Raw genomic sequence first — 12244 nt, forward strand, 5'->3', positions numbered from 1 at the left:
TGCTGGGTCCTCCAAGCTGCCTTTCCTTTTCCCCTGGGTGGCTTGCAGGATCTGTAGATCATCCTTAGATTCATCTGTTTATTGGCTACATTAACGCGGACTATGTCACCATATGACTTCTGTGGAAAGGATGTTCTGTTTAGTTTTAGCCTGTGCATACAAGGAGGTATTCTACTAGTGTTTCCATGCAACATGCAACATTGTGATACATTGTAGATTGCATTGTTCAGCATTGGATTTTCTATAGATTCACATGCTTCAGCTAACATTTTTTCAGTTGGTTATTTTTAGCCAATCCATATCTTACAATGTAGAAGACAATTCACCCATATGATGTCTGATACATTTATATTTAATGTTATAACTCTTGTAACCTTATACATTTGTATAGCAGTGCAAGAGTTGACTTAGCACTGTATCCTTAAATGCAACTGCTGGTTAGCAATTGTACCTCCCTCATTGATATAGAGCATTGAAAAATGTAGATAAACATATAATATGTAGATAAACATATAATAGCCTATCTGAGACCAACATTTCTGAGACATTTAAGTGATTGGATTCCAATTAAATGGGAATGCTACAAAAAACATAGCAGAAAAGACCCCAACTTTGCTAAATGGAAAACCGGGAAAAATTAAGGAAATTGCAGCCTTTTAGGTAACTTTGTAAACGAGACGGAAAATAAGCTTTGTTCATATAAGAAGCCAGCAACAGTTTCCATATCACCGAAGGCCTTAAAAGAGCAGTTGCCTCACAATGGCTTCTTTTTTTCTGGATATTATGAGAGGATCTCATAATACTTTTGTGGTTTTTAATAGTTTTAATCACTGCTCCTTTAGCGTCTGACACTTTTCCATCCATTTTCTACATCTCATGTGGATTATTCCCTACTTGCATCTTGACGCCTTCAGTCTTTCTGAAGAACCCCTCTTCTGGGAGGAAGAAGGCAGTACGTTTTCTACGCTCACATTGTCGTATGTTTACCAAGCTCTCATTTAACAAGAGTATGGATTTTGCAAAGAAATGTAAAAAGTGCCTTCAGAGACTGAGAAGGCATATGGTTTGAGGAATGTTGGAAGACCTTGAGCACAAGGTGAAGCAAAACAGAGGCCCCAGGGAGTCCTGGAAATGTAACCCTTCCACTATGTCCTTCCCACAAGACTCAGACAGCAAGATCTATGGAGATAAAATACCATGAGCGGTCCTCGCTCACACCATTCTCTACTTCACAAATAGATGTTGAATTTACCAACATCTAAGACTGGGCACAGTTGCCGCTTGAGTTCCTTCAAAACCTCCATGGAGCCAGTCCTATGTCAAAGGGGCAACACCATGTTAAAGCACATTCTGGTGTAAGTTTTGGATATCAAGGCAATCAACAACTGGGTCTCCAATACATATCAATAAAGATGTTGAGTACAGTTCGAAGCCTTGTCTAATTATTAGGATTGGGTCCTAGTCCTTGTTGACATTTTCTGCTCGATGGTTCACTAACTCTAGGAAGCAAGCAAGCCAGGCTCGCACAGTTCTTAAGAATTGCTTCAGATTAGATGCCTATTTTATTGCTTTTTATGTTGCTCCTCAAGTACCGCCATTTGAAAACCCAGGTTAAACCTAGTACATTTGAGGGAGTAACTACACATCTAAGAAACAGCCTAGGAATTCTCAATTGATCTGTTGATTTGACGGAGCAATGATCACATCTAGTAATTTAAGTGGGCAAAAGCAAAACCACGTGAAACATTTCCTTACTCTTGGACTTATTGGTTCCAAGAAGCACCTGAAGAATTGTGTCCGTACATCGATCTGCCAAGGGCCCAAATGTGTTCAAGCCTCTTCAGATGCTCAATACTGAGCTCCAGCTCTATCTTAGTGTTTCAGCTATGTTAGCCTTCTTTGTCTCTCCCAATCTAATGTCATCCACCCAGTGTTTTCTGAGTGTGTGCTGCAGTTGTGTTGGAACTAGCATGTTTAGCTTGAAAAAAAATAACCATTAATTTTCATCTGTAACCATGCAACTGTCCCCAGTTCATGTATGAGGAAGGCCTCTGGCGTGGACTTCAGGTCATTGACTAAACTACAGAGTCCATTGCACTTCAGCACATATTGCGCTTCACTTGCTGTTCCACTGAAAACTGCAGCTATATAAAACAGGACTGTCACAATTTTACTTGTGGATGACCACAAAAAAGACCACATTTTAATATCATAAAATGTTAATCCATTTGCTCCTCTTCAAAAAAGAGGAACCAGGAGCAAGAGAAGGACCAGCACACTTTGCTCCTAATAACAATTCTCTAATCATAGATGGGGTGTGCGATTCCTCTAAAACCAGGGGAAGGGGAAGGAAGCGTTTGTACTGTTCCAGGGTAAAGGAGGAAGCTCTAATAGGAGCAAGTGCCCTCACACAACCCGGGAGGTGTCATTTAGGCATGCCCCTTGTCGGGCCAGCGCTGCAATGCCTGACTGGCACCCACTAGGGGGCTCTTTGCTGGAGATCTTTTAAATGCTGTATGGTGAAGTGTGGGTTATGTTGTGTATGTAGTGTGGTGACCAAAGGTGGATTAAAATGGATAAAGTGATGCTTAATATAAGAATATTTTAATAAAAAAGCTCACTACCCCAGTTATAAGATGTGGTGCTTAATTGGGATACAATGGTCTTAATGAGCAAGGTGTGTAATTTTGTTGTATAACAAGCTCATAATACAACTAAATTGCGCACTTTGCTCATTAAGACCAGGAGCATGCCCAAATGATAAAGCATGACACCTCGGGGTGTGTGCGGCACTTCGCCCTATTGGAGCTTTCTTCTCTCTGATTAAACAATTTGTCAGCCAGAACCTACACAAATATAGCTAGGTGGATCCCCTTTTATCCCAGTAGATTTTCTTCATTCAAAACACATTCACTGCTTATTTGGAAATCAGACTAAATGTAAATTAAAAGCATGACCCAACCGCTCCACATTCTTTGTTTTTCCAGAACTCAATGCACTAACCCTGTTTTCCTAATGCTGTTGAGCTGTGTTTTCTACTCGGTAGTAAGGCTCTTGTTACACATATGATTCATGATTTAAGGAACTTCCATATTACACTGGAATCAAAGTTTATTTGGATATGTTAATTAAAACAAGTGCAACCCAGGGTTATTATAATTACTTAAATGGAGGCCCAGTTAAGGAAACACAATTTTACAATTATAATACCACAGATTTATAAATAAAACATGTAGCTTATAAAATCAGGATAATGCTCATCGAAAATAAAATGCACTTCAGATAGTTTTGGACTTTTAAAAAATGTTTGTACAGCTCTCCTCTAAGTCGTCCGTAACTTTAATGACTGCACTTACCAGCCTGATAACTTTAACCACGCCAACATCAACTCTAAAACATTCTTGCATCTGCCTGATTAATTTCTCGATTAGCCTCTCTAGTTAGTCTTGTTACGTCTCAACACTTCTGATAGTTCTGCAAGGCTGTGAGTAAAATAGATGAGTTTAACTGATCTTTGTAGAACACTTACTGTACTGACCTAAACAGCACATAATAGTGTGCCTGGGAACAGCTGTTATGAGCTTTATTTTTGAGAACAGAATTTGTTTTTTGCAAAGGTACACAATAGGGAGCTATTAATTATAGTAAATCTGCAGCGCGTCAGGCAGAAATCTTGTATAACAAGGCTAGTGGTACTTCTGTAAATACATTGAGCCACTGTTATTTATCGTGTGTAGAGTCGGTCATAGTAGATTTGTCATATGCTCTAATGATGGCAGTGAGGTGGGCATTGCCTATGTATAAGTAAATGTTCCAAACAGCCGCCACAAATCGTCCTATGTTTGGGCGACCAGTTGCTTGATACATTGCTTTATAATGGATTATTTACGTTTAGAATGTTCACTGGTGACATGCTGGTCCTGATTTCCAACTGGTGCCATCTGACTCCTCTACGGCATAGGCCCACCCCAAAATTGACTGAACAGAGACTAATATAGGTGACACCTTTGCCTACAGATTTAATTTCCTTACTTTCCGCACACTTTGATGCAGATCTGGAGCTCTCCTCCCAACTTTGTCAGCCTTTCAACTGTTTCAGATTCCGGGAAACATTTCGGTAGACCATGCAACTATTCTGAGAGCGGTCAATCAATCCCTGGTCAAGGGTGCCACTGAGAGCTGCAGAGTCCAAAATAGGCAAAAGGTGTTCTGTAGTAGGGGATCTCTGTGTATAGTCATAATCTAGTGTATAGTCCCGCCCATGTGCGTGGACCCCGGCAATCAAAAATAATCTCTTAAGTTGTCAAATCATGCAGAAACTGCAAAGACACTTAAGAGAGAATTTAAAGACAAATAATGCAGCCTATATCCACAGGCTACACTGTCCAGTACTTAAACTAGAAATTCCACCAAACAACACCACACACAACACAGCTTGCCCAGTTTCTACCATAGAGAAACTTGCCTCCACCAGTAAAAGACTCTGGAATGATAGAGAGGAAGGCATGGACAGACAAGCCCCATAGGCTGCCATTATGTGGCTTAAATAGGATACTGTGCCTTTAAGAGAACTTTCCAGAACTTCCTCCCAGTATCCCAGAATGCATAGCAGGTCCCTCTTACTTTCAGTTCTTTTTTCCGGCTCCTGCTAACAGGACCCTGGCATTGAGCTCTCCCTTGTTTCAAGGGTTTATTGGATTTTTTGTCACTTTTTTCTACAAAAGTGTTTGAGTATATCTTTCTTGGTGCTTCTCTTCTCCCCTGTGTGTTGGTTCAGGCTTTTTAGGGCTCTAAAATGCCTGTTCTTTTCGACAAGTGCCCAGCATGTGGAAGGAAGAAGGCCAAGAGTGATCCACACGACGTCTGCGTCATCTGTCTCCCTGACACACATGTCCCTGAAGACTGTGACATCTGCCAGCAATTTTCAACAAGGACCCTGAGGGACAGGCTGAAGATTAGGCTTCAAGGCCTTGAAGAGAGATGACTGCAGGCTGCGTCTGGGCAGGCTGGTAAGGTTCCCGCTGCCTCTGCTGAGGCCTCTGGGGGGCTCCCCAGAGGCAAGAAGACCAGCAAACGGTCCCGAAGAGATCGGCGTCTCGGAGTCGCTCCACCTCTCCTAAGCGGCGCAAGAGGAGTTCTGGCGCCAAAAGTCAGGCTGGATCTAGTGGAGTACGCAAGAGGAAGCGGTTGCCTGCTGAAGGGGCTGGATCTCAGCCCCCTTCGCCGAAGGGGTCACCGGGCTCGGTGTACTCGGTGGTATACACACCATCTCGGCCTAGGTCGCCACCTCCGCCTGTACCCAAGGAGGACCCTCCCACCAACCCTCCACTTCCGTCAGGCCGACCACTACCACCGCTTCCACCGCATGGGCTTGCCCCTCGGTCGGTGATACCTCCGGTCCCTCCGCCGAGGTCCACGTCATTACCTCCTCTGCCGACACCTCCTAAGGGGACACCGAAACCTAGACCCCAGGAGGAACCGAGGAAGACTCCCCCACGGAAACCTGTGGAGCGGCCACGGGCTGGCAGATCACGCTCTCGCTCTAGAAGGAAGGAGCAATCGCGCCACAGATCGTCCACCCGGTTGAGACACCGCCATAGGAGGCACAGATCTCGCACGAGGTCCTCAGGGACCAGGGACTACTCTCCGACCTTGTCGGGATCACCGGACACAAGGGTGTCTCCGATTGATGACCTGGTGGCGTTCCATGATGTTCTTTTGAGAGGCGCTGCAAAATTGGGCATATCTTTGACGGTGCCCACGCCTAAGACATCAGTCATTTTCGAGACACTGCACCAGAAACACCTGTCTCGTCCACTGCTACCTCTGGTGCAGGGCCTGGAGGAACCGGCCATGGACGAAGGCGGCTCCATCGAGATTGCTGAAGAAATACCGGGCTCCCGATTTCGACCCGGCCTTTCTAAGGGCAGAACCTCCTCCGGATTCTGTAATTGTGACGGCAGCACGCAAACATGCCACCACCCCGTCATCCACGGTTCCACCGGATAAAGTGTCTAGATGGAAGGATTCAGCTGGAAGGAAAGTATGTGGAACATCGGCGACCTCTATGAAGGCTGTTAGTGCCACGGCTTTGTTGGGACGCTACGACCGCGCCCTCTGGGACTCCCTCCAGCAGTTTGCGGAACACTTGCCTCGCGAGAAGCGGGAGGACTTCCAGGAAGTGCTGAATGAAGAGATGCTGGTAGCGAATCAGATTATCAGCGCTGCAGCAGACTCATCCCTATTAGTGGCACATGGTTTTTGCCATGGAGTTAACCAGCGACGTCACGCCTCGCTCCGCCTTACTTCACCGAAACCGGACGCACAGCAAAGGGTAGCCAACCTTCCATTCTCTGGCGAGACCCTTTTTGGGAAACATGCGGATGACGAAATGGCCCGCATGAAGGCGGAAGCCGAAACGCTCACAGCTGTGGGCCTGGAAAAGCCCAAAGAAGCCGTACCGCCCATTCCAACGGCTGTTCGTGGGCAGGGCAGAGGACGTGGCCAACCTTCGGGACAGTCACAGCAACATCAATAGTTCCGTAAGCCGTTCCAGAAACGCCAGAAGGGCAGAGGAGGCCAACAATCGGCTCCAGCGACCAAAGGCCCGGCCGTGTCTAGGCCCTAAGCACTTACTTCCCCCGGATCTGTTACCCACTCCGGTAGGGGGAAGCATTCATTTTTTTCTGGCAGAGTGGAGAAAAATTACTCAGGACAAGTGGGTGCTGAATATTGTTTGCAATGGATACAGTCTTCGGTTCACCAGCCCGCCTCCAGCAATTCCACCAGTCAGCTCGCAGTTTCAGCTGCGCGAGCTTCAGGCTGAGGCAGATATCCTGTTAAGGAAAAGGGCGATAGAAGACGTACCTCTGTCTCAGAGAGGAAGAGGTCTGTACTCCCGGTTCTTCCTGGTTCGCAAGAAGGACAAGAACAAGTTCAGGCCCATTCTGGACTTGTGACAGGCAAACAGATGGATTCGCAGGGAAAAGTTTTGCATGCTGTTGTTGCATCAGATTTATCCTCAGTTGCAACAGGGAGACTGGCTATGTGCTATAGACCTACAGGATGCGTACTTCCATGTGCCCATTGCACACAAACACAGGAAGTTCCTGCGGTTCCAAGTCGGCGCCAATTATTATCAATACACAGTACTCCCATTCGGACTAAAGTCTGCGCCGAGGACATTCTCGAAGTCCATGGCGGTGGTAGCAGCACACCTACGGAAGAACAAGGTGTTTGTCTACTAGTACTTGGACGATTGGTTGATCAAGGCATCCTCCTTCTCGGAAGCGCGAGCACACTTCCAGAAGACGTGCGTTCTCTTGAACAAGCTGGGGTTTCACATCAACATGTCCAAGTCTGTCCCGACTCCGGTCCAATGCCTACAGTACTTGGGAGCCTCCATCAATACGCTGTCAGCAAGCGTGTCTCCTTCGGAAGAGCAACGATTATCTCTCCTTCGGAAGGCTCAGGCTCTTATGACAACTCCATCTACAACATTGAGGACGGTGTCTTCTCTACTGGGATCGATGACCTCTTGTATCTTCCTGACGCCACACGCACGGCTGCACATGAGACCGCTGCAGGAGTGCTTGGAAGACCAGTGGGATAAGAGGAAAGGATCTTGGAACGACAAGATACGACTATCTCTGCGTGCTCTTCAGTCTCTGAAGTGGTGGTGTTCAGCGGAGAATCTCCTCCGAGGGGTTCCCTTCCACAAGGACATTCCCACGCAGACTGTCATGACGGATGCTTCTCTCCTGGGGTGGGGAGCGCACTCCGGAAACCTACAGATTCAAGGAACGTGGTCCCCGATGGAGGCCACGTATCACATCAATTTCCTGGAACTCAGAGCTGTTCACTTGGCACTGAAGGCCTTTCTTCCGTCCTTCCAGACCAACTCTCTGCTTGTACAGACTGACAATACCACCACGATGTATTACCTCAATAAACAGGGGGGCTCGAGATCATGCACTCTGTCGCAGGAGGCGCAGGCGATCTGGCACTGGCTCCTGGCCAGAGGACTGACGATAACGGCTACCCATCTGCCAGGTGTGCAGAATCTTCAGGCAGACGCACTGAGCCGACTGGTTCAGGAAAACCACGAATGGTTCATAAACGACGAAGTACTAGGAGAAGTCTTCGCAAGGTGGGGAACTCCAGACGTAGATCTGTTCGCCACCGCCGAAAACAGCAAATGCTAAGACTTCGCCTCCAGGTACTACCATCAGGGAACGCTGGGGAATGCGTTATGGGTCAACTGGTCGAACAGCTTTCTGTACGCTTTTCCTCCCATTCCCCTGATTCCGGCGGTGCTCATCAAGCTGGCCCGGTCCAGGGCTCGGATGATACTCATTGCCCCGGAATGGCCCAGACAGTGGTGGTTCACAGACCTACTTCACCGGTCTCTCCTTCCTCACATTCGGCTGCTGTGCAGGCCGGACCTTCTCACGAAGTTCGGGGGACAGATGTTACACCCCAACCTCTCGTCTTTGAGTTTGGCGGCATGGCTCCTGAGATAGTGCAATATGGCCATCTGAATCTGCCCGAGGATTGCATGGACATACTGAAGGAGTCTAAGAGACCTTCCACTCGGACTTCCTATGCTTACAAGTGGAAGAGGTTGTGTATCTGGTGCCAGTCTAAGAACCATGACCCGACGACGTGCAAGGAAGATGTCATCCTTCTTTACCTTCTACATTTGGCGCAGTCTGGACTTAATGTTCATTCCATTAAGGTTCATCTCGCTGCATTGACTGCCTACAGGAAATGCCCTTCACAGACTTCCTTCTTCCAGATCCCTGTGATCAAAGACTTTTTGGAAGGCTTGAAGAAAGTATTCCCTCCTGTCAGGCTTCCTTCGCCTTCATGGGAACTGAATGTGGTGCTGTCCAGGTTGATGAAGGAGCCTTTTGAACCTATTCATAAGGCTTTGTTGCAGCACCTGTCCTGGAAGGCACCTGTCCTCGTGGCCATTACATCGGACCGCAGTGTGAGTGAAATTCAGGCGTTGTGTTGCCAGGAACCTTATACTGTATTTCATGCTGCTAAGGTTGTTATGCGTACTCACCCTAAGTTTCTTCCCAAGATTATTTCTGATTTTCATGTCAACCAGACCATAACTTTGCCTACGTTTTTTCAGAATCCTTCATCTCCAGCGGAAAGGTCTCTCCATTCCCTGGATGTGAGGAGGGTGTTTGAAATTTTATCTGGATAAAACCAAAGATATTTGTTGGTCTGACCAGTTGTTTATCAATTATGGATCAGTCAGGACGGGTCTTGCTACCTCTAAGCAGTCCATTTCCAGGTGGATTGTGTCCTGCATACAATTGTGTTACCAAAAAGCTAATAAGACCTTAGGAGGAAAGCCTAAGGCTCATTCCACCAGGGGCAAAGCTGCCACGACAGCCTTGCTCCGTAACGTGCTGATTGCTGAAATCTGCAAAGCAGCCACTTGGAAGTCGGTTCATACCTTTGCTAAGCATTACTGTCTGGACACTGATGCCAGGGCAGATGCGCAGGTTGGACAGGCTTCGCTGCGGAATTTGTTCGCACAATAGTGGTCTTAATTTCTTTCTCCACCGCCGCTTTGGTGTGGTTATGGGCTTGCCATTCTATTCACTAGATTATGACTATTCAGAGATCCCCTACTACAGAAGGAGTAGTTTCTGTCCTGTAACTCCAGTTCTGTAGTAGGGGTATCTCTGTTATAGTCATAAGCGCCCGCCCTCCTCCCCGGTGGAGATAATTCTTCATGTAAGGAATGCTACAGGTCTGGCGTGCTACGCCTTCAAAAAGAACTGAAAGTAAGAGGGACCTGCTCTGCATTCTGGGATACTGGGAGAAAGTTCTGGAAAGTTCTCTTAAAGGCACAGTATCATATTTAAGCCACATAATGGCAGCCTATGGGGCTTGTCTGTCCATACCTTCCTCTCTGTCATTCCAGAGTCTTTTACTGGTGGAGGCACGTTTCTCTATGGTAGAAACTGGGCAGGCTGTGTTGTGTGTGGTGTTTGGTGGAATTTCTAGTTGAAGTACTGGACAGTGTAGCCTGTGGATATAGGCTGCATTATTTGTCTTTAAATTCTCTTTAAATTCTCTCTTAAGTGTCTTTGCAGTTTCTGCATGATTTGACAATTTAAGAGATTATTTTTGATTGCCGGGGTCCATGCACATGGGCGGGACTATTCACTAGATTATGACTATAACAGAGATACCCCTACTACAGAACTGGAGTTACAGGACAGAAACTACTCCTTACTTTTGCAACTTTTTTGGGCCCAAGAAGGATGGAGGACTCAGACCCATTTTTGACTTACAACCCTGAATGCCTTTTTACGGAAGGATAAATTTGAAATGTTCACTCAGTTTCTTTCTGCACTCCATCCATCTCGTTGTGTTTGATTTGTTCCCCCTAAGTTGGCAGGGTATGTCCTGACGTGGGTCCCTTGCTCACTTTGCCACTGGATTCAAGCTAGCCTGGCTGATGATGCTTGTTTCCGGTCCAGGGAAGACCTAGCTTGGCAGTTCGGGCAGGACTGTTCCCATGAGACACAGGTTCAAGACTGATGCCAGTTGAGGATTTCATGAAAAATGCAGTGAGGGCATCTTAGAGATGCCCCCAGAAAAACGACCTAACTTGTGTCCTGGCTGAGTGGCTGTTTGCCAGCAGCCACCACCAGACATGTTTCTGGACCCCTGGATTAAGAGCCTGCCGCTCTCGGGATCATGAAACAAAGCACATCCTGGGACGAGGTGCCAAGCCTCCTCTCACAGGATGGTCCGGGTCCACGAAGGGGAAGCTTCAGAGGCTTGCCGCCTTTGTGAGCTACCCCTGCCATTTGCTGCTTCCAGCACTTGGCCCCCACTGGTTCTCACCCCCACTTTGGGCGAGAGAATTGGCGGGAAAACTAAGCTAGGAGGAGAGGTGTGCTCACCTTTGTCAAATCCACCCCTCTGGTGGGGGAGGCATGGTGAAGCACAACACTCAGTCCCCACCATCCTGCAGATGGGGATACCCAGCCAACCAGTGTGAGGCGTATGCCCCCCTCCCACTTGAGGGTGGCATAATAAGGGTGTACCCACCCCAAAAAAGGGACCCATTGGCCCCAACCTGTACCTACCTGTAACGTAAAGTTTAGTATTTAGAGGCAACCCCGAACCTTGCCTTCTCAGATGAGAAGAAACCAGGAGGACCTAAGAGGAGGACCAGGGATGGACTGGCTACTGGGCGTTTTGGCCTGCTGCCGAACTGGTGACTGATTTCGCTGATGGGGACCCGCGTTTTCTCAATGAAATTAGTTTTGCTTTGTTTATTTCGAAGCACACGCAGGTCTCCATCAACTAAATTAGCCCCCACCGCAGTGACATCAGCCCCTAGCTCGGCAGCATGCCAAAACGCCCGGTAGCCAGTCCGGCCCTGAGGAGGACCCAAACTGACTTGGCCCCAGACCTACTAGCCTGTCCCGACCTAGACAGATTACAGAAAAATACTAGCCAGCAGCCCCAAAGAACCTGGAGGACCTGCCCTGCCTTCCCAAACCAGACCTTGTCCCCTGTGTGCACCAAATTTACTAACCCACAGACTGACTCCGACCAAATCCGCAAGTCTGCAACCAACGCCCACGGCCTGAGTTATAGTGGCCCAACACCATGAGAAGTTCTCCCTACCGATCCTGGGATCTGGTGATCCCTGACCTGCCTCAAGTCTCCTACTGACACCTGCACCCCCTTTCTGGAGGACCCCCCCCCCCAACCGCTACCGGAGCTGGTGAGAGAAGCCTGATGCCAAAAGAGACCCCTGCATCCGACGTCCCACAGCCTTGGGTGGCCCAACCGACTGTGTCCCAGCATTCCAACATCCCTCTCCAACCGTTGGTCACCTCCAGAAGATCTTCGCCACCGAGCCTGCAGTGTTTGTTGCAACCAGAAAATCCCCTTTTAAACCAACAGGGCACCTGTTGCCAAAACAGCACCCTGCACCCAGCCACATCTGCCGCGCTGTGGTTGCAACTTGTGAGCTGATTCTGATCACCCTTTTGTCCTCAATTAAAGTCCAGGAGCTTTGCTCACACAACCTTGTGGCCTTCTCGTGAGCAGCCACCAACCAGAGGCCCCCTATCCCCAATGGGTAACATTGTGCCTCAGCACTCTGCACCCGGCTGCCCTAGTGCCGCTAAGGGTGTTTCAACAGTGAATCCTTGACTCTGGAGGAACCCTGGTTCTAACCCCAGAATACCAACTC

At 47.9% G+C, this 12244-nt stretch overlaps 1 protein-coding gene across 3 annotated transcripts in view; it reads left to right on the plus strand.

Annotated features, from left to right (window-relative positions):
* Positions 1-12244, plus strand: part of LOC147673887 (anillin-like) — a 429866-nt gene that overhangs the window by 352628 nt on the left and 64994 nt on the right. The gene's annotated exons all lie outside the window — the stretch shown is intronic.

The sequence above is a fragment of the Lissotriton vulgaris genome, chromosome 12 (genome assembly GCF_964263255.1).
Source record: "Lissotriton vulgaris chromosome 12, aLisVul1.2, whole genome shotgun sequence".
Classification (NCBI taxonomy): domain Eukaryota; kingdom Metazoa; phylum Chordata; class Amphibia; order Caudata; family Salamandridae; genus Lissotriton; species Lissotriton vulgaris.